The sequence below is a fragment of the Rhinolophus sinicus genome, linkage group LG06 (genome assembly GCF_036562045.2).
Source record: "Rhinolophus sinicus isolate RSC01 linkage group LG06, ASM3656204v1, whole genome shotgun sequence".
NCBI lineage: Eukaryota > Metazoa > Chordata > Mammalia > Chiroptera > Rhinolophidae > Rhinolophus > Rhinolophus sinicus.
Genome location: NC_133756.1, coordinates 51,774,056 through 51,796,157, shown reverse-complemented (window position 1 = coordinate 51,796,157; position 22,102 = coordinate 51,774,056). Strand labels below are relative to the sequence as shown.

General features: G+C 37.7%; 2 long non-coding RNA genes across 2 annotated transcripts in view; one reads left to right on the top strand and one right to left on the bottom strand.

The window, feature by feature from the left end:
• Positions 1 to 22,102, bottom strand: part of LOC109439377 (guanylate-binding protein 6) — a 146,470-nt gene that overhangs the window by 30,608 nt on the left and 93,760 nt on the right. The gene's annotated exons all lie outside the window — the stretch shown is intronic.
• Positions 508 to 13,214, top strand: LOC109439806 (guanylate-binding protein 1). Its single transcript, XR_012497297.1, has 11 exons — positions 508 to 896; positions 3,404 to 3,612; positions 4,490 to 4,617; positions 5,517 to 5,626; positions 5,897 to 6,093; positions 6,768 to 7,010; positions 7,848 to 8,128; positions 8,924 to 9,136; positions 9,941 to 10,043; positions 10,284 to 10,477; positions 11,563 to 13,214. It is a non-coding gene; the product is annotated as a guanylate-binding protein 1 (long non-coding RNA).

Genomic DNA, 22,102 nt, shown 5'->3' with positions numbered 1-22,102 from the left:
ACAATTGCTTTTTAAATCACTTAAGAAAGAAGAAATATGCATTTATACTGTCCTTTATTATTACATTATTCCCTTACCGGTGGTCTTTGTTTTTCTTGGTGGATTTGTATCACCATTTGGAGTCACCAGCTTCCTTCCTGAAAACCTCCTTTTCGTATTTCATGTAAAGTCAATCTGCTAGCAATAAAGTTTCTGCAAGTCCTTAGGCTTGAACTTGCCCCACACTCTGATTCAAATAGTTATTTCTTTTGCAGAGAGCTTCAGAGCTCTCCGTGTTTATGAATTGCGTCTCTCTCAGAACAAAAGTCTCTGAGCCACTGCTCTGTCCCACTGGGCAGGGGTGGTAGTCACTGGTCTTTCCCACTTGCATCTCCCAGCTTGGAAACTACCCCGTACAAGTGGGTCAGAGTGAGGGTGATCAGGCCAGAGTGAGGGTAATCTCAGCCTACCATGTCTGAGCTAGAGCCTTCACTCTGCACACTAACCAGGAATTTAGTCTCTCCCACTCAGTGTTGGAAAGGATGAGAAACACAGTGGCCTGCCCTTCCCCAGACCTTATTTCTCCCTGTAACAGGAGGGCGGAGGGAGCTACACCTTGTTGGCCATACCCACCAGGAGCAGGGCTTTTGTCACACTGAAAAGTTGAGAAATCCTGTCAAATCCATGTACCCTCCTATTTGCACAACTTCTGGAAATTCCTCGTATAGTTGTTGAGTCAACGGCTTTGTATGCAGTGCTTTCAGTTTCACATTACTCTAAATACTTTTAAGAAGGGAAGTTAAAGGAAGTCTGAAAACTCCCTGACGTTAGATGGGTGATATAAAAGTTCTATCATCCGGTGAGAGACACACACGTAACAGAAACCACTCCAACCTAAACTGAGGAGGAAAAACAAGGTAAGAACTCAATATATTTTCTCATTGAAGCAGCTTTTTCTCCAGCTCTAAAGGACATATAATCTAAGAAATGGAGCCCAGGATAAAGTTGGGGCAGGAGTGGGAAGGGATTTATAAGGGCCAGTTAGTTTTCTAAATAACAATCAGAATGAAGATAGGTTGCTGCTGAGCCCAATGTGAAACAAAATGTCAGATGAAATCCTGCTGTTACCAGGTGGCAGGCAGCATATCCTTAAATGTCCCTACTGTACTTGTGTGGAATTAGGCACCAGCAGACATGAGGCTAACCTAAGAGTTAGAAATGCATTAGGATTGTTGCATTTCAACAATTTGCTGACATTGTCTGTGTTTGCTGGGAGCACAGTGAAATTACAATTGTCTTTGGTGGAATTTGCTCCAGACTGATCTGACTGCAGTTAAGAAACTAAAAGGGCTACAGATATGTTATTTTTCAGGAGAAGGAAAGAATAGTAAGATGTGGTGTAAACAACCATCTGACACTGTTAAAGACAAAGAAATGCAAAACTGAAACCCACAGTGAAAGATGAAGATTCATGAAAACATTATACTTTTTAATAATACACATGAACTTTGTTTCAAAGTGGATTTCTTTCTTTAGAAATAGCCCTGGTTCTGGTTGCCAGACGGGATGGGGGTTGGGGGCTGGGTGAAAAAAAGTGAAGGGATTAAGAAGTGCAAATTGGTAGTTACCAAATAGTCATGAAGATGTAAAGTACAGCATAGGGTATATAGTCAAAATATTGTAATAATTATGTAGAGTGCCAGGCTGGTACTAGACTTATCGGGTGGATCACTGCATAAATTATATAAATATCTGACCACGGTGCTGTACACCTGAAAGTACTGTAATATTGAATGTCAACTGTAATTAACAATTTAAAAATTAAAAAAAAAGAAATAGCCCCGGTTTACTAAATTCAATTTGTTAGCCCCGTTCTTACCCCCTTACAAGTAGAATCTGACCCCACTACTTTAATAAAGAGCTTTCTCTTTAAAGAATCTACTGAGATGCATCACTAAAGCTAACATTTTTGTTTGCTTTGACCTCTCTGCTCTCAGGCAGGTTTGTTCTTCCCTCTGGAAACTCTACCCCTCAATTCCTTGGCTTCCCATGAGCTTCATTCATCACCTCCTTGTCTGACAGCTTTCTTCTCTCCTTTCAGCTCCTCCACTCCTTTCCTTCCCCTCCCTTCTCCCCTTTTCCCTTCCCCTCCTCTCCTCTTCTTCCTTCTCATCCTCCTCTACCAAATGGAAAAACAGAACAAAACAGAAAACCTAGAAGCGTATGGCTAGAAAGATATGTTCCTTAAACAACCTCCTGATTTGCCTTTTAGTCCATATGTCATCGTCTTTTGTTCCCTTACACATACACATACACATATATATACACAAACATGATTTTTAGCAACACTCATTATTTGTAATTGTGCAGTCATACCCCCACTTAGTTGGAGGCTAATTTATTGTGAAGCTAAAGAAATTTAAGTATCAGGGCCCCTTCCTTAAACAAGCTTGTACCAAGGCTTTGGAAGGGTCCCTAGCCATGTGTTTCACATGGTCAAATATTTTTATAAATTTGCAAAAGCAAGTTATGTTGTTGGTTCTACTTCTGAATGGCAGTGTAAAGAGTTCTGTGGAGTTCATTCCAGCACAATAAATGTAACTAGTGGGAAAAAACAGACACACACATTTTAAATCTTTACTTCCCAACCAGCTTGGAAGTCATGGGAAACTGTCAAAAGGGCATACATTTTAAATCTCTGGAAATTGTCAAAGGGGCATACATCAAATGATGAAACACTTATTCATAAAAGTCTTTATTCATAGTAAGAATTAATGAATAAAAAAGTATTGAATTTCTTATCTATAACCAGGATGTAAAATACTCTCTGAACCCTATTCTATTTTCCATTTAATATCTAGTGTAAAATTGTTAATGAAAGTCCAAAAAGATAATTATCCATGATAAATTAAATGAAAGATTTTGTTCATGAAAGGGGTCACATGTTGATAAGTCACTGTCATACAAATTATTTTAAATATTTTTTTCCATTACTGTGGATATACAATATTATATCAGTTTTAAGTTGTATAACATAGTGATTAGACATTTCTATAACTTGCAAAGTGATCCTGATACATCTAGTACCCATCTGACACTATACATCATTATTACAATATCATTCACTATATTCCCTGTGCTGTACTTTACATCCCCATCACTATTTTGTAATTACCAATTTGTACTTTTTTTTTTCAATTACACTTCACATTCCAATATTTTTTTCAGTGGGCTACTTTGATTATACTTCTGCAACTTTCTAAAAGATACAGATATTCCCCTCATTTATCACACTGTTGACACAAAACTTTTGGCCATGTTGAAGAATTTTATGACTCTGCCAACTGAATGCAAAATAACCTGGTGGAAGTTCTTGATCTACTTACACTGGAAATTCTAATTAATCCCATCTCCTCCCTTGCAGATAAGGTCACACCCTGGACATGGCCTCCCAGATCCACATGCCAGGCCCGATATGCCTCATTGAAAACACTAACGGGAAACTGGTGATTAATCCAGAAGCTCTGAAGATCCTGTCTGCCATTACAGAGCCTCTTGTCGTGGTGGCTATTGTGGGTCTCTACCGCACAGGAAAATCCTACCTGATGAACAAGCTGGCTGGGAAGAAAAAGGGTGAGTGGCACCAGCAAAGCTCTGCCGAGTCCCTTGTGTCCACCCACCCTCCCAACTTTGAGTATGGTTTTGCAGAGAAAAAGTTAGAGATGGAAAGGAATATTGTAAGCTAACTTTCAATACACAGTTATGCTCTCATCTTCACTATGATCTGAAAGAGTCAACTCAATCTCTATTCCCACTTTGTCTTAGTTTCCCCTTTTAAAAGCATAAATTGTTCCTTTCCCAGCATTCTATGTTTTTTTTTTTTAAAGAAATCACCATATCTCTGCATTGTAAGGCTTCTTTATATATTCTGGATATCAATCCCTTATTAGATTCATGACTACCAAATATTTTCTCCCATTTCATGGGTTACCTATTAAACTCTGTTGATAGTGTCCTTCCATGCACAAAAGTTTAATTTTAATTAAGTACAACGTATCTGTTTTTTCTTTTGTTGTTTATACTTTTGGTGTCATATTCAAGAAATTATTGTCAAATACAATATCGTGAAGTTTCCCCTATGTTTTCTTCTAGGAGTTTTATGGTTTCTGCTTTTATATGTAGGTCTTTCATCTATTTTGGTTATTTTTTGTAGAAGGAAAGTTTTTGTCTTTCATCGTTTAGTGTTTTTTTGGCTGAAGGTTTTTCACGTATGGCCTTTATTGTGTTGAGTTAGTTTCCTTCTATTTCTAGTTTGTTGATTGTTTTTCATGAAAAGGTATTTTCATGTATTGTATATTCTAATTTCTCTGTTTCTCTGATTGTAAGTAAGATGAATACTGGTTGTGGTTTTGGTTCTCTCTCTTAACGTTGATTATGTTAACTTTTATCTCAATTCCAGACCCATCGGCCATTAAAACTCCACTCCCTTTTATCTCCACTCCCCCTGCAGGCTTCACTTTGGGCTCCACAGTGCAGTCTCACACCAAGGGAATCTGGATGTGGTGTGTGCCCCACCCCAGGAAGTCAAACCACACCCTAGTTCTGCTTGACACTGAGGGTCTGGGGGATGTAGAGAAGGTAAGTATTGAGGATTCAATTTTGGGACAAGCCCCTCATCTCTGAATATTCTCTACACTATTTAATTTTTCTTCAAGTAAAAGCTTGCACTTAACCATAATATGTTTTTTCACTTCTGTTTATATGCCATGAGACCAAGATTAGTAATCAGGGGTTAGGAAAATATTCATAAAGCAGAATCCTAGAAGAACATAATGGTCAGTAAGTAGTATTTTACTTATTAGCAACAGGTCATATAACCTAAGTTAACCTAACCAGTTAACCCAGATGCATAAAGGTAGTAAAATAAAATCAATGCCATGAGTCTTAACCCCCAGAGAACTTTAGTTAAGGATTTAGGTTCTGAAGTCCTATACTGTTGTGTTTAAATTTAAACTCTGTCACTAACACAGAGGCCTGAGAGAATTATTTGACCTCTTTTAACCTCAGCTTCCTGATCTGTAAAACAGATGTAAACAATCTATATTTGCCTCATAGTATTGTTTTGAATGTTCATAAGTAATGGAAAGCGTTAGGGGTATAATAATTGCTCAATAAAATAGCTACAATTACACTCAATTTTGTGTAAAAACATAAAGAAATTTTTAAATTAAAATGATATTTAAGGCCTTAGAACGCCCACCAATCTTGACTACTTGTTTTGCAATTATCTGCCAATGATCATAAGAGGACTCAGTAAGAATTAGTGTAAACCAAAAATACCAATCAGAAGGTGATTCAAAATCCAAGTCCTACTAGCATTCATTATTGTTTCAAATGGTTTCCTCTTATAGGTCATTAATCTAAAAACAAAGCAAAAGAAAACAATGCTCTAAATTGGCATCCTTTTACTACTGATGATCTGGAAAGTGCCATGAGAATGAAACATAATCTTGGCCCAAATGTGTTCTCACTTCTAGGGTGACAACCAGAATGACTCCTGGATCTTTGCCCTGGCAATTCTCCTGAGCAGCACCTTCGTCTACAACAGCATGGGGACCATCAACCAGCAGGCCATGGACCAACTGCAGTATCCTTTCCGTGGTCCAGAACAACATCAAAGTCAGGACGGGGACTTGTATTCACACACCAGCTGCCTGAATGTGAATCCTGTTGAATGAAGCACAAAAAGAGAAAACATAAAAAATAACCAAGGGCAGGGGAAAGATCCTACGCACCTATTACAAAATTGACACTTGGGTTAGGAACAAAGGCAAAGAGAAGATTTTGAATATGTGGGACTAATATGGGTTTTGGGTCACTGTTCTTTTACACCACTTTTCCTTAGTTTGCTACTCAGCTATGTGACCGAGCTGACAGATCGAATCAGGGCAAATTCCTCACCTGATGCAAATGAGGTTGGGGATTCTGCTGCATTCGTGAGCTTCTTTCCAGACTTTGTGTGGACGCTGAGGGATTTCTCCCTAGACTTGGAAGCAGATGGACAACCCATCTCAGCAGACCAGTACCTAGAGAATTCACTCAAACTTAAGCAAGGTAGAGGGGACTTAGAATTGATTACTGAGAATGACAAAACACTAGAAACTATGATTTTTTATTTTTCTATGTAGTTTCCTTATATTTATAGTTTTCTGCTTCTTTTCAGCTGGCTATTACAAAAAATTAATGCTTGCTTAATATCAGAATTAATAGATTCGATTTTAAATTATCTTCCCCCCTGTTCTACCAACAAGTTTCTTTTTTCTTTCACCTTTCTGTGTGCTATGATCAGATTGATTTTATCTCCCTGTTTAGGGCTTGTGATGGCTGTAATTAGCCAAAGAATATGGAGAAAACAGATTAAAGCATAAAGAGTGCACTAGTCAGTGGTTGGCAAACTATGGCCCGCAGGTAAATGATGGCCAATCCAGCCTGCCAGCTGTCTTGTAAATAAGGTCTTATTGGACGAATGCTACATGCATTCATTCATATTAGGTTGGTGCAAAAGTCTTTGAGGATTTTGCAATTATTTTTAGCCTTTTAAACTGCAGTTACTTTTGCACCAACCTAATAGATTGTCCAAGGCTGTTTTCGTGCTACAGTACCAGAATTGAATACTTGGACAAGAAACCACTGGCCTGCAAAACCTAATATATTTCCTGTTTTGCCTTTTACAGAAAAAGTCTCCAAGCCCACTACATTAAGCAAATTCCTTTTTTATCTTCCTCCAGGTACCAGTCAGAAAGATAAAAATTTTAATCTGCCCCGACTCTGTATACGGAAGTTCTTCCCAAAGAAGAAATGCTTTATCTTCGATCGTCCCACTCACCGGAAGAAGCTAGGCCAGCTTGAGACACTGCATGATGATGAACTGGACTCCGAATTCGTGCAACAGGTTGCCGACTTCTGTTCCTACATCTTCAACAATTCCAAAACTAAAACTCTTTCAGGAGGCATCCAAGTCAACGGGCCTCGTGAGTCCTCTTCCCTGTCTTTAATTAAGCTCACTGTTAAGATTAAAGAAAGGTGGAAAACATCCACCTAGTTTCAGCTTTGGAACATGCAAATCTAGGTGGCACCAACATTTCTAATAGATTTTATTAGTCAGATTTCTTGGGTGAGAAAAGGTAGGAAAGGCCAAAGAAAAAAGCTCTATTGCTTAAAATTGCCCTACTGAACTTGACCTGCACTGTCCAATAAGGTAGTTATTGGACAAGTGTGGCTATCTAAATTTAAATGTAGAGTGATTAAAATGAAAGAATATTTAAAATTCTGATGACACAGCTATATTTCCAGGGCTCATACCTACATGTGGCTAGTGGCTACCATACTGCACAGCACATAGAGAACACTTCCATCATCACAGAAAGTTCTCTCAGACGGTGCTCTGCTAGAATCAAAATAATGGAGGACTCCTTTTTATGTATTCCACAGATACTGATCAAATGCTTACTATGGGCTAGAACTGATGATAGAGACATAAATGACCGAGGTACGGTTCCTCCCTTAATGGTGCTTGGTTGTAAAATACATGCATTCAATAAACACAAGCCTATGGTATCTAGAACAGAGGTTCTCAGCCTATGATATGTACTCATATTACCCAAGAAATTGCCAAAGAGGAGGGTCCAATTCAGTTGACCTGGGGCAGAGGCTGCGAGTCTGCATTTCTAGCAAGCTTCCAGGTGCTGCTGAGCACACTGACGCCTTGAGGCAAATGAGTGGTGATCCACATTATCAGAATTACATAGAATGGAATGTTGCCTCCTCCCACCTACAACAAACATTATCATTTGTCCTCTGTTTTATAGGACTGGAGAGCCTGGTGCTGACCTATGTCAATGCCATCAGCTGTGGGGATCTGCCCTGCATGGAGAATGCAGTCCTGGCCTTGGCCCAGATCGAGAACTCGGCCGCAGTGAAAAAAGCCATTGCTCACTATGACCAGCAGATGGGGCAGAAGCTGCAGCTGCCCACTGACACCCTCCAGGAGCTTCTGGACCTGCACAGGGCCAGTGAGAAAGGGGCCATCGAAATCTTCCTCAAGAATTCCTTCAAAGACGTAGACCATTTATTTCAAAAGGAATTAGCGGTAATTTTTTTTTCTCACGTTCATATGGATTGGGGTCTTAGAAAGCAAAGTACTACTAGAAAATTAAATGGGTATTTATTATGAGAGAAGAAATTCTTACTGGAACTTTAGAATGGTGAAAACCACTCTTTGTTACTATCATAATAAGAAGAACCAATTTTATTATGATCAACTCAAAGTTTTGAAACATTTTGTCTTTGATGAATAAACTAATAATCGTGTCTATAATTTAATTAAATGCATATAAGTAACAACCAGAGCTTCTAATCATATTACGTGCTTGCTGTTATCAGACTGATTTAATATTTTAGCCAAGAGCATAGAAATATGTAGTCTTAGTTATCTTGAGCAGGCTTATATTGAGCCACATTTATTCCATATGCAAGCATTGGTCTAATTTGAAAAACAGAAGTTTATTTCTAAAGGTGTGTTTAGAGGTCTAGAGACTTTGGTGCTGACCTATGTCAATGCCATCAGCAGTGGGGATTTGCCCTGTATGGAGAATGCAGTCCTGGCCTGGGCCCAGGTTGAGAACTCGGCATCAATGCAAAAGGGCATTGCCCACTCTGACCAGCAGATGGGTAGCATAAATGCCAGCATAAAGCCAGCAATCTCTCCTCTGAAATTCACCTCCAAGGAGAAAGTCAGGATCAGGAGGAAGGATATTGTCCTGCTGATGTGCCTGTAAGTTTTTCTAGGTGTCATAGACTTTATTTTTTGAGAAGCCTTTCCAAAAAATTCTGAGGTCCAGCTAACATCTCTCTATTCTTTTTACTTTCTATTTTCACATTAAAGGGTGAGCTAGAAAAAAAGCGAGATGACTTTTGTAAACAGAATATGAAAGCATCATCAGATCGTTGCTCAGCTCTACTTGAGGATATCTTCACTCCTCTGGAGGAAAGTTTAAAGCAGGGGATTTATTCTAAACCAGGAGGGTATCGTCTTTTCATCCAGCAGACACAAGAGCTGAAGAATAAGTACCTTCAGGAACCCAGGAAGGGAGTACAGGTAACCAAGATTCATCTGTTGATTGTGGGAGGCTGTTGACATTCCTCCTTGAAATACCAATGTGACCAAGTGCAATTGGACACAGATATGCACACAGACGTACAATTACAGGACTGACAGCATTAGCGTTTTCATTTAATAAACATGTACAAAGAGCCTATTATACCAGATATGTACAGCCTATGTGCTCATCCAAGAGAGTGCAATCAATGAACAGTTGGATTATAAAGGGGATTATCAGATTTAATCACTAGGTTGTTATTGTAATCCACTATTAAGCTGGATCTTTATGTTGCAAGGGACAGAAACATAATGATGGTCGCTTAAACAAAAATGGTAATTCATCATTTTCGGCTTCAAACTTGCTATAAGGATAGCTGGATCCAAGACTTGAGAGAATGCCATCACCTGCCTTTCTGTCTGTTTCTCCCCTCAACCCCACACTTCCCTCCCTCCTCTTCTTCCTCCACCTCTTTGCCTCCTTTTCTCCACGATGGCCTCATTCTCCAGCAAGCTCACCCCGTATGGGACCATAACACCAACAAGCCCCAAAATTAGAGCCCCCAGGCTAAAAGCACAGAGACTATCCATCTAGATCTATATCAATCTCTTATAAAGAATTCTGCTTTGTGAGGTGCCATGCTTGGCCAGTCTGGAGCATGTGCCCACCCCATGACAGGGGATTTTGGCCACCAGACACACCAGGGCCAAGAGGGACAATTCTTACAGGAAAAGATGGTGGGCAAACAGGAATAGTGCTTACAGCCATTTCCTATTACTAATTGCATTTTCTCCGGGTCCTAGGCTGAAGAAATTCTTCAGGCATACTTGAAGTCCAAGGAGTCTATATGTGATGCAATTCTACAGACAGACCAGACTCTCACAGAAAAGGAAAAGGAGATTGAAGGTGAGAAGCAAGTCAAGAGACTAGATAGCCTCAAAAACTCTTAAAAGTTTAAATAAACTGGCTGGGTGAATCTGGGATGTTAAACTAGAGCAAGATGAGCAAAGATGCCTCTTACCAGCTGAAGTCAGTTCTGAGTAGGGCATATGCAGTCGGCAGCAATAATGGCAGGTAAGCATACCAAGAAGAAAGAAGCAACGTGGTCACCACCATAAATTTTTCTTCTTCTTTGCTTCCTGACAGTGCAACGTGTGAAGGCTGAATCTGCAGAGGCTGCAGCAAAAATGTTGGAGGAAATGCAAGCAAAGAATCAGCAAATGATGGAACAGAAAGAAAAGAGTCATCAGGAACATGTGAAACAATTGACTGAGAAGATGGAGATGGAGAGGGCCCAGTTAATGGCAGAACAACAGAGGACTCTAGATCTTAAACTTCAGGTATTTAATTGCATCACCTTGAGGTTTCTTTCTGTTTTCTCCACTTTCCCTGATCTCTTAGGTGGCAATAACATGAAACCCAGAAGGAACTTGCTTACCCACTTACCTTTTCAATCCCTGTCTGCCCCTGACTTGGCCCCTGCCTATGTCTGGTTATTCAAATATTTTATTTGTATTTCTATCACATCCAGTCTTTTATCAGTATATCTTTCAATCAATGGTAGCTATTATCTGCTAGGTGTTATAAAAAATGTCTTATCTGTATCTCTTGCTTAGTATTATATGAAGCAAGAACTGGCATGTCCCTATTAGTTAAGAGAAGAAACAGAGTTTCAGAAAAGATTAAATAACTTTTACAGCTTGATAAAATATTTGGGCTGTCTTCACCACTTAGAGGGATCCACAGTGGTTGCTCTTTCTGTCTATGACTTTAGCTCTAAGAGAACCTTTATGAGCAGAAAGACTCCCTAACTCTCAGCCTGCTATTTTGCCTGTTTTCTGTGCCCTACTCCCAGTTTGTGTTGAGTTGGGAATTATGTGCAGAAATTCAATATGGACGGTCTGGGGCCCTGATTTCTTTACCTATATTCTTCTACGCCTGTCAACAAACTGTGGAGTCTTAAGTCAAATTCCCTGCTCTAAGATTCAGACACTTCATTCGATTTTGAGAATTCTTTATTCCTGTGTTGTTTTACACACATAAAAGAGAGCGAGAGAGAGTGTGCGTGTGTGCGTGTGTGTGTAAAAGTCTATGATGCGCAGATAAGATTTCAAGACAAACAAATGATTAAGATTGCCCACAAAGGCTGCGTAGAATTAATGGGAGAAGAGATCATGACTTGTAATTTAGGTCCATCACTATATCAGGAGGTACAAGCCCCCAAATCTTTCTTAGCTAAAGGAGACTCAGGAAAAATAATCACAGAGCTCGGATGCCCAAGAGAAAATATAATGAAAATTAGTGATAGAGCACATTTCAAGAAGAAATTAAATACTGAAAAAAATCTATGTGGAAACTAGATAGAGGTTAAAGATTTACTTACTGCTTGCTGTAATTTATTTACTCTCCATTTGTCCCTTTTTAGGAACAGGCGCTATTACTAAAAGAAGGATTCAAAAATGAGAGCAGACAACTTCAGAATGAGATACAGAATCTCAAGAACAACATGCAAAGACCCAGGAAGCTATGCACTATAAGCTAAAGAGTTAAAGAATAGAGCTTTCCTGGTCACTTTTTAATCCAAGCCATAACTCAAACAGAATTTGGAAAATAGCCACTACACTTGATAATAATTAGGTCTTGCATTTTTATAACATCAAAAATTTGCAAATACATGCAGTACTGTAATTGAAATTATGTCCATCTTCCTAACAATATTGTCAACGGTGTAACAAGAATGCCTTTCACCTCTGTTACCCACACAGGAGGTATCACGAGTTGGTACCACTCAGGAGAAGCTTATTCTCCCAGTTGACCACCAGCAGACAAATGGATACTGAGCAAAGCCTTAGGTAAAAGACTTGAGACATAGCTGGGCATCAGTCTGGCCCAGTGTACAACAGGCTCCAATGTCAGGGACAACCATCCTATCTTCTTAGTGAAGACATGTACAGTTTTCTCTTGTATCAAGACCCCACAGTCTGTGATCAATGACGTGATTCCTAGGCCCTGAGAATAGACGATGCTCACTGATGAAGTCCAAGCTAAAGCCAACCACCTTACATAGCAATCTAACACCGCTACAGAATTTCCAAAGGAGGATGGAAGAAATCATTAGCATGAGTAAAAGTTGGTTCATAAATAAATGGGCTAAAGAAGGAAACTTTCTCTTCTTCCTTGATTCACCCAGATTATAAATTTAACAGGACAATTTAGAACTTTAGCTAACTGTCACTGGATTAAACATAGTAACACGATGACAAATTCTTATTGTGTATTTGTAGCAATATGTAGTTTGCAAAGATAATGTGTTAGACAATGAAGCTAACTTAGTCATCAGATTGTTTGTAATCCTAAAGTTTAGGATATTTTCCCCCAATTCTTAACATTCATACTTGAAAGCCTGCTGATTTTCCCAAAGAGAATATGGATTGTTTTTAACATTTTTTAAGCAATAAAATAATGCCCTTGGTATTACTTAGTTTGTGTAGAGTTTACCCCAACTCTCAAAACTCCTAGGCAACTGGATGATGTTTCTTAAAGTGATTAAGAATTATTTTCAAACTCGAAATAAAATATACTTCACTAGGCTTTTTTTTCTGATATGTTTGTTTGTTTGTTTTTCAGTTTCTCTCCAAAATATAAGGTTTTAGTCTTCATAGCAATGCTTAGCTAACTTCTATTAAAAACAAAACAAACAAACAAAAAACCCCAGATAGTAACTATTCATGGCTTTGTGGGCCACACAGTCTCTCTCTCAGCTATTCAGTTCTGCCATGTAGTGCAAAAGCAGTCATAGACAATACATAAATAAATGGCCATGGCTGTGTTCCAACAAAACTTTATTTTCAAAGATAGGTGGTATCCACAGGCCATACTTTGCTGGCTCTTGCTTTATAAAAACAGTGGTCTAAGTTCTGTGTATCTGCCTTATGTTCCTTAAGTAATATATGGATTAGACTGTATATGTTAGGATATTAAAAATGTTTTGCAGTGTTTCAAAATATTACATGATGAGAGAAAGGAGGGAAGCGGCTAATGCCACTAAATCTGTTTTAATAAACCTGCTTTTTCTAATTGTGTCCCATTAATTCCATTGAGCCCCCTTCCTGCCGTCAGATGGGGAAGGCCTCCTTCCACAGTCGAGCACATGCTGCTAAGCAATATTTCACAGGTGACCAAGTCAGACACACAGCGTATTAGATGGAGTATTTATGTAGATAGGCTTTGTATTCTCCTTTCCAATTGCAACAAAGGAGTTAAAAATACATTTTTTTGTTTGTTTTACTTTACTAACAATTGTCACCCCAATAAACTTTAATTAAAAAAAAATACATTTTCATTAGTTGAAGAAACTTCATGGTAGAAAAGAATAACCTTCAAAGCCAAATACTGATTTCTTTATTAACCATTTGAAAATAAGAACATTGACGTGACAACATGGAAGGTATTATGCTAAGTGAAATAGGTCAGATAGAGAAAGAAAAAATACCATATGAACAAAATAAACAAATAAATGAAACAAAACAGACTCATAGATACAGGGAACAAATTTATGGTTGCCAGATGGGAGGTGGGTTGGGGGACTGAATGAAAAGACAAAGGGATTAAGAAGTACAAATTAGTAGTTACAAAGTAGTCATGGGGATTTAAAGTACAGCATAGAGAATATAGTCAATAATGTTACAACAACTATGTATAGTGCCAGGTGGGTACTAGACTAGTCAGGGGGATCACTTTGTAAAGTATGTAAATGTCTAACAACTATGCTGTACACCTAAAACTAATATAAAATAACATTGAATGTCAACTATAATTGAAAAAAATTTTTAGGGGGGAGATGTTTAAGGGGGAGGAATTTTAAGGAAGGGGAATAAGAGGTTCAAATTTCCAGTTATAAAACAAATAACTCATTGGGATGTAATGTATGGCATAGGGAATATAGTCAAAAATATTATAATAACATATGGTGTCAGATGGTCACTAGACTTATCATGGTGATCACTTTAGGTATATAAATGTTGAATGACTATGGTGTACACCTGAAACTAATATAATGCTGCATGTTATCTATATTTTAATAAAAATCTTTCAAAAGAAAAAAATAAAAAGGCATCAAGGACAAAATAAAATTCACTAATTCTCTGTAGTGTAAAACCTGTCATAAGTAGGAGTATCATATTTTAAAATGTATTTGCAGGGTTTGTTTATTTGAAAACAATAAGAAATTTGAAACTAAGCAAAATTAAGACAGAAAATCAATAAGGAAAGAGTGGACTTATGAATCACACTATAGAGCAAACTGAACAAACAGGTATATGTAGAATATTATATCCAACAGAAGCAGAAACACATTCTTTTCATATAAACTTGGAACATTCTCCAAAATAGATCATAGGTTAGGTAAGCCACATAAGGAGTCTTAATAAATTTAAGGATTGAAATCATAGCAAGTGTCTTTTTCTGACCACAGTAGTACATTTGATGGTATATGTATGCATTGGTTTATTTCTGCCTACTTGATTCTGTTCCCTTAGTCTATATGTCAATCTTTAGTCCCATACTGTTTTAATTACTGTAGCTTTGTGATATATTTTGAAATCAGAAAAGTGATGCTCCAGCTCCAGCTTTATTTTCCTTTCTCCAGATTGCCTTGACTATTCTGGAACTTTCATGGTTTCAAAAGAATTGTAGAATAATTTTTTTCTATTTCTCTATAATAGGCCACTGGGATTTGGGGGAGAAAGTATTGAATCTGTAAGCTCATTTGAGTAGTATGAATATTTAAAAAACATTAATTCTTCCAGCCCATGGAATTGGGTATGGAATGTCTTTCCATTCATTTTGTCTTCTTTAGTTTCTTACATCAGTGTCTTATAATTTTCACTGTACAAATCTTTCACCTCCTTGGTTGTTTATTCCTAAGAATTTTACCACTTGATGATATTGTAAATGGGATTGTTTCCTTAATTTCCTCTTTGGACTGTTCATTGTTAGTGTATAGAAATGCAAGTAAGTTTTGTATGTGGCTTTTGTATCCTGTAACTTTGTTGACTTGGTTTATTAGTTCTACCAGTTTTTATGGAGTTTAAGGTTTTCTACATAGGATAATGTCATCGTATTTTTTTTTTCTTCTATGATTTGGATTTTTTAAAATTTCTTTTTCTTGCCTAATTTATCGAGCTAGCACTCCAGTATTACGTTGAATAAAAGTGGTGAGAATGAGTCTTGCTCCTGATCTTAGAGGAATAAGAATCCTTTTCTTGTTCCTGATCTTAGAGAAAAAGCTTTCAGCTTTTCATCATTGAGTACGATGTTAGCTGTGGGTTTGTCATAGATGGCCTGTATAATGTTGAGGTCCATTCTTTCTATACCTAGTTTGTTGAGTGTTTTTATCATGAAAAGATGTTGAATTTTGTCAAATGTTTTATGTGTATATATTGAAAACATTGTATGATATTTTTAGGGTGCTCAAGGGTGCAAAATATTTTATTTAACAATTTGTACTTAGGGAAAAATAGCAGCTCCCGCCCTGAAGGATGATTGTATAAGTTTTGTCCTTCGTTTTATTAATGTGGTATATCAGGTTTATTGATTTGAGTATGTTGAATCATCCTCACATCCCAGGGATAAATCAAATAATACTGTAAGGGTGCCAAGAATACACAATGGGGAAAAGATAATCTCTTCAACAAATAGTGTTTAGAAAACTGAATATCTATAGACAAATAAAAATGAAGTTAGACCCTTACTTTACCCATACACAAAAGGCAACTCAAAATGGATTAAAGACTTCAACATAAGGTCTGAAACTGTAAAACTCTTAGGAAAAAACAGGGAGAAGGCATCTTAATGTTGGTCTTGGTGATGATTTCTTGGATATGATTCCAAAAATATAGGCAGCAAAAGCAAAAACACACAAGTGAGACTACATCAAACTAAAAAGTTTCTGTACACAAAAGGAAACAATCAACAGAATGGAAAGGCAACCTATGGAATAAGAGGAAAAAAACCTTTTTTTAATTAAAAAAATTTTTTTATTGGGGAATATTGGGGAACACGGACCCATCAGCTCAAGGCAAGTCATTGTTTTTCAATCTGCTTGTGGAGGGAGCAACTCACTGGCCCAAGTGGGAATCGAACCGTTGACCCTGGTGCTATGAGCACTGAGCTCCAACCAACTGAGCCACCTGGCCACTGGAGAAGATATTTTCAAACCATATATCTGATAAAGGGTTAATTTCCAAAATATAGAAGGAATTACTACAATTCAATAGCAAAAAAAGTAAATAACCTGATTAAAAATGGGCTAAGGACCTAAACAGACATCTCTCTAAAGATGACATACAAATGACCAGCAGGTATATGAAAAGATGCTTAACATCACTAATCAGCAGGAAATGCAAATCAATACTACAATGAGATATCACTTTATACATATTAAATGGTAATTATTTTTTGAAAGATAGTGTTGGAGAGGATGTGGAGAAATTGGAGCCCTTATATACTGTTAGTGAGAATGTAAAATTGTGCAGCTACTATGGAGAATAGTATGGAGGTTCCTCCAAACTTAGAAATAGAACTACTATGTGATTCACCAATCCCAGTTCTGGATATATTAACAAAAGAATTGAAATCAGGACCTTGAGGAAATAGCTGCATCTCATGCTCCTTGCAGCATTATTCACAATAGCCACAACTTAAGTGTTCACTGACAGGTTAATAGATAAAAAAATAAAATATGGTGTATACAATACTATGGAATATTATTCAGCCTTTAAAAAAAAGGAAATCCTGCCATTGGCAACAACATGGATGAATCTGGAGGATATTATGCTAAGTGAAATAAGCCAGTTACAATAGGACAACCAGTGCGCAATTTCACTTACATAAGTTATCTAAAATTGTTAAACTCTTAGAAGCAGAGAATACAATTGTGGTTGCCAGGTGTTTGGAGAGAGGGTGGGGTTGGTGGGTATGGGGAATCATCGTCCAATGTGTATAAATTTTCAGTTATGCTCGATGAATAACTTCTTGGTGTCTGCTGTACAAAATAATGCCAGCGTTAAAAACATGGTGTTGTGCACTTCAAAATGTGTTAAGAGGGTAGATCTAATATTTAGTGTTCTTATCACCAAAAATGAGAGGGTAGGGATTTGGGGAGGCATTACGTATGTCTATTACCTTGATTGTGGTGATTTTATCATGGGTATTGCACATGTCGAAACTCATGTACACATGAAATATGTGCGATTCCTTGTATATCAATTATACCTCAATAAAGCTGTTTGTAAAATTTCTGGAAAGCAATTCCTCAGATCCAGATGGTTCCTCCTAACTGGTGAATTTTACAAGTATTGAAAGAAGAAATAATACCAATTCTATACAATTTATCCCAGAATATAGAAGAGGGAACATTTCCCAATTCATTCCACAAAGGCAGCATTATCCTGATACCATAATCTGATACAAACACTACAAAAACAAAACAAAACAATAAAAACTACTGACCATTATCCCTCATGAACTTACATGCAAAAATCCTCAACAAATTATTAGCAAGTTGAATCGAGCAATATATGACAATAATACACCTCAACCAAGTGGGGTTTATTCTGTGAACACAAGCCTGGCTCAAAAACCAATGTAATTCACCATACTAAAAAGTCTGAAGAAGAAAAACCAGTTGATTATACAGAGATGAGAAAAACTTTGACAAAATATAACACCTATTCATCATGAAATTGTCAGCAACCTAAAAGAAAACGTGAACCTTTCAGGTTGATTTAAACAAATCTATGAAAACCTTCACCTAACATATTTAATGATGAAAAACTGAATTATTTGTCCTTAACTCAGGAACAAAGCAAGGATGTCTACTTTTCATCACTCCTGTTCAATAGTATACTGAAAGGCTTAGTACAATATGGCAAGAAAATTTTGAAAACGCATTTAAACCAGAAATAATGAAATAATATTGTCCTTATTCTCAGACAACATGATGATCCATATTGAAAGTCCCAGGGAATCTACAAAAACAAAACAAAACAACAACAAAAAAGAACTCTTGGAACTAATAAGTGAGTTTAACAAGGTCTTAAGTTACAAGATCAATGCACAAAAATCAGTTTTCAACTGCATTCTATATAAAAGCACTGAACACTGGAAATAAAAAATTTAAAAAAACACAATACCACTTGCAATAGCTATCAAATAAAAGGAAATACTTAGGAAGAAATCTACCAAACATGCACAGGATCTCTCTGCAGAAAACCATTCTAAGACCAAGAAATTATGGGATAGCTCACAATCCATGAATTATCTTAGATTCCATGTCCCTTGCAGTTATTACAATGTTCCTTCTACTCACTGTAAAGAAGAAGTTTCAAGACCCTTCTTTCTAGAGTTAGCCCTGACAAAGTCATGTGCCTATCATTCATCAAGCTGCACTGAGCACTGAAAGTATGTCCATTGTGTGTTAGGCTTTTATCAAATAGAAAGGGGAAAAATATGGTCAAGAACTCAGAGCGCCAAATAATATGCCTACCAGACACACATACAAACATCCCACCCTTCCCACCCACTGAGAGCTCTTTGACAGAGAGGACTTTGGAGAACACAGACAGGCAAACTTACCCAAGTTTCGTTATGGAGATTTTGTCCTAACCTGACTCCAAAACAGAGTCCCTGGGAAGTCAGATAAGACTGTGTGAAAAGCAGCAATTGCTGAAGCTACAGGGATTCCTTTATTCAGAAGATACTGGTTGAGAATCCCCCAGATACTCTGCAAAGGAGGGCAAACACAGTTGTAGTCCCTCTCTTAAGGAGCTTAGAGTCTTGTAAATACACAGATTAAACAAATAAATACAGAAAATTAATTGCTCAAGAAATTGAGGGGAGAGGATAGCTATGATTTAAAAAGGAGTTGATCTAAACTCCCTACCCCAAGATATCTCAGATTGTGCCTTAGTATCTCTTAACCGTATTTCTCCTTATTAGTCAATTAGTAGAAAAAAAGAAATACAAGGTGGGATGGAGAGATAGGAAGAGAGAGATAACCTATCACCTGGCCCCAAAACCACAACTTTTTTAAAGTTAAAGTTTATTGGGGTGACAATTGTTAGTAAAGTTACATAGGTTTCAGGTGTACAGTTCTGTAATACATCATCTATAAATCACAGCTTTAATAGTGTATCACACTCAGTCAGCATCTTTCCTTAGTGAATTGGTAAGTGAAAGAAATGAGAGCAATGAGCTCCATCTATCCAGTGGGCAACATTTTTATTTCTCCTCACACTGTTTTATCACTACGTTTTATCACTTAAGTTTGTATTTATTGCCTGTCTCCCCCACTAGAATATAACATGGGCAGGAAATTTGTCTGTTTTGTTCATCACACAATTAGCCATCTAGAACTGTGCCCGATACATAGTAAACACTCCGTACAACAAATATTTTTAAACCTATGTGTGAACATCTGATATAAACAGTGTTACCATCCCAACTCCATTCCTGATGCTTCTCCCACAAAGTTTAACATTTGATTATTTAATAGCATATTGAATGTTACAAGAATTTGATAGTTATTTTGATTCTTGTACTATTTAGAGTAGAATCTTCTCCCTCCCCACGAAGGATTTCATCATTATCCCTTCTTTATAGAGAACCTGGTGTTGATTTACGTGCCTGCCACTGTTCAGGGGAACCTACTCGGCATACAGCACGTAGTACTGACTTTGGACCAGTAGCAGTGCCACACGGACATTGCACGCTATGACAAATTGAAGGAGCAAAGGACAGTCCCCGTAGAAACCCTCCAGGAGCTGAGAACCTGCATAGAACCTAAAAGAGAGAGGCCTCTGAAAGCTTAAGAGCTCCCTCGTGAATGTGAACCAGGAATTCCAGAGGCAAAGTCAAACTGAGAAAAGAAACATAAGACCTTCCTGAGAAAAGCGACTTCTACGAGGTTCTAACATAGTAATACTCACTTGTGTAGCAGCGTGTGCTAACACTAGTAGCCGGAAGCCACACATCTAGTCCATGTCTTGTAAAATGGGCACAGCACTTGCCGAAGTTTTCACATGGACAACTTTTTTTTATTATATCTTCCATAAGGACCCCATATTTTGGATGAATTATTTTCCTACCAATCTGATTTGTAACGTCAAAATGCATTTTTTTCTTTTTAAAAATAGTTCCGAGACTGTGAAGAATTTTGCACTGACTCAAGTAACCAATGTTAATATTAAATTGCTATAAATCGAGTCACGTGTGTGTGTGTGTGTGTAGAGACAGACAGGCAGATAGACAGATAGATAAATGGATACATAGTTACCTTGGGAAACCTTTCTATGGGTAAATGTACAATTTCTATTATGATTTTTGAAATATATAAACTAATGTTTGTATAGCTATTATAATCTGGCTGCAAAGCATTAATTTACTGTAATAATACACACACACAAAATCTTGCATTTAAAATAGCTACATTAGGCCAAAAACTGTTGATAAATATAATTGTGTCTATTTAAGGTGTCCAATGTGACAATTTGATGTATATACATCGTAGAGTGGTCACCAAGATCAAGATAATTACTACATCCATAACTTCCAACATAGTTAATTCTTTCGTTGGTGTGTGTGTGCGTGTGGTGAGAATGTTTAAGATCTACTCTCAGCAATTTTCAAGAACACAACTCTTTATAGCAGCAATGTAAGGTGGAAAAGGCTGTAGGAACTTACAAACTCAGACTGAATTGTCTTTTTCTGCCTAGAGCAGGTCCTTCTTAGTACTGCTCTAGGGTTATAAGATAAAGGAAGAATGCTGTTCTGCCTACCTGACTCTTAGCCAGAATTGACAGCTACCTCTTGACAAGCATTTCCAGATAATGAGGTATTGCTAATATCTTCTACCCTTAATCTCCCCGTCACTCCTCTATTGTCACCTGGAAGGCTCATGTAACAGTAAAGTGAGATGCCTTTGGTAAGCAAACTAGAAGAGTCAGTAAACCATTAGAGCCATACGATGACTGCATATGAGAAAACCAATAAAAATACTAAGTTAAAACTGATTTCTTTCTCATGTAACTATAGTAGTAGGTCCAGGGCTGGCGTGGTGGCTCCATGATTTAGGGCTCAGCTTCCCTCTCTACCATCCTATGGCTCAGGGTCCCCAGCATGACACTAACATTTGCAGATTCTACCTGGTGGTCCAAGAGGGCTGCAGTCATCACGTCTGCACTGAGAATATCAGGGAAACAACACCCAAGGGAGTGATAAGGACGTGCTACCCCTTTAAGACATTTCCTGGAAGCAGCACATCCAGCTTCCACTTATATCCCATGGGCCAGAATTTAGTTTTATGGCCAACATAGCTACAATAGAGGCTGGAAATGCAGTCTTTCTACAAGCGCCCATGTACTCTGCTGAAATTTGGGGCTCTATTTCGATAGAATACTAAATATTGGGGAATAATCAGCAGCCCCATCCTAAAGATTCTCTTTCCCCTTTTTTAAGGAATAATTTTATAGTGCTTACAAAGAAACAAGCACAGTTCTATGTTTTTTCAGGTCTAGTAAGTCATCTAATCCTCACAGTAGCACTATAAGTAAGCTGAATCCTAGACCAGTCATGGAGAAAGCCAAAAAAGCAACTCGATTAACCCCCACAGAACTCTCCAAACGTTCAGGACCAAATACAGGAGAATCATTTAAAGGCTTTTCTACTAAACAAGCAGATCTCCAGATCCCCACCCCTGGCCTGCCATAGCTCCACCAATTGGTCACCCTTCACCTCAGCAAGAGATCAGTAGTTTATACTCTGGAGAGGGTAAACAGAGTGTCTGAATTAGGAGAAACCAGGCACTGTGAAGGGACAGTGCTGAAATAGAGGAAATAACTGACTGTCAGCATAATGAATGTTGAGATCTTTAGCCCTCTCTCCCTTTCTGCCACCACCCTAGTCCC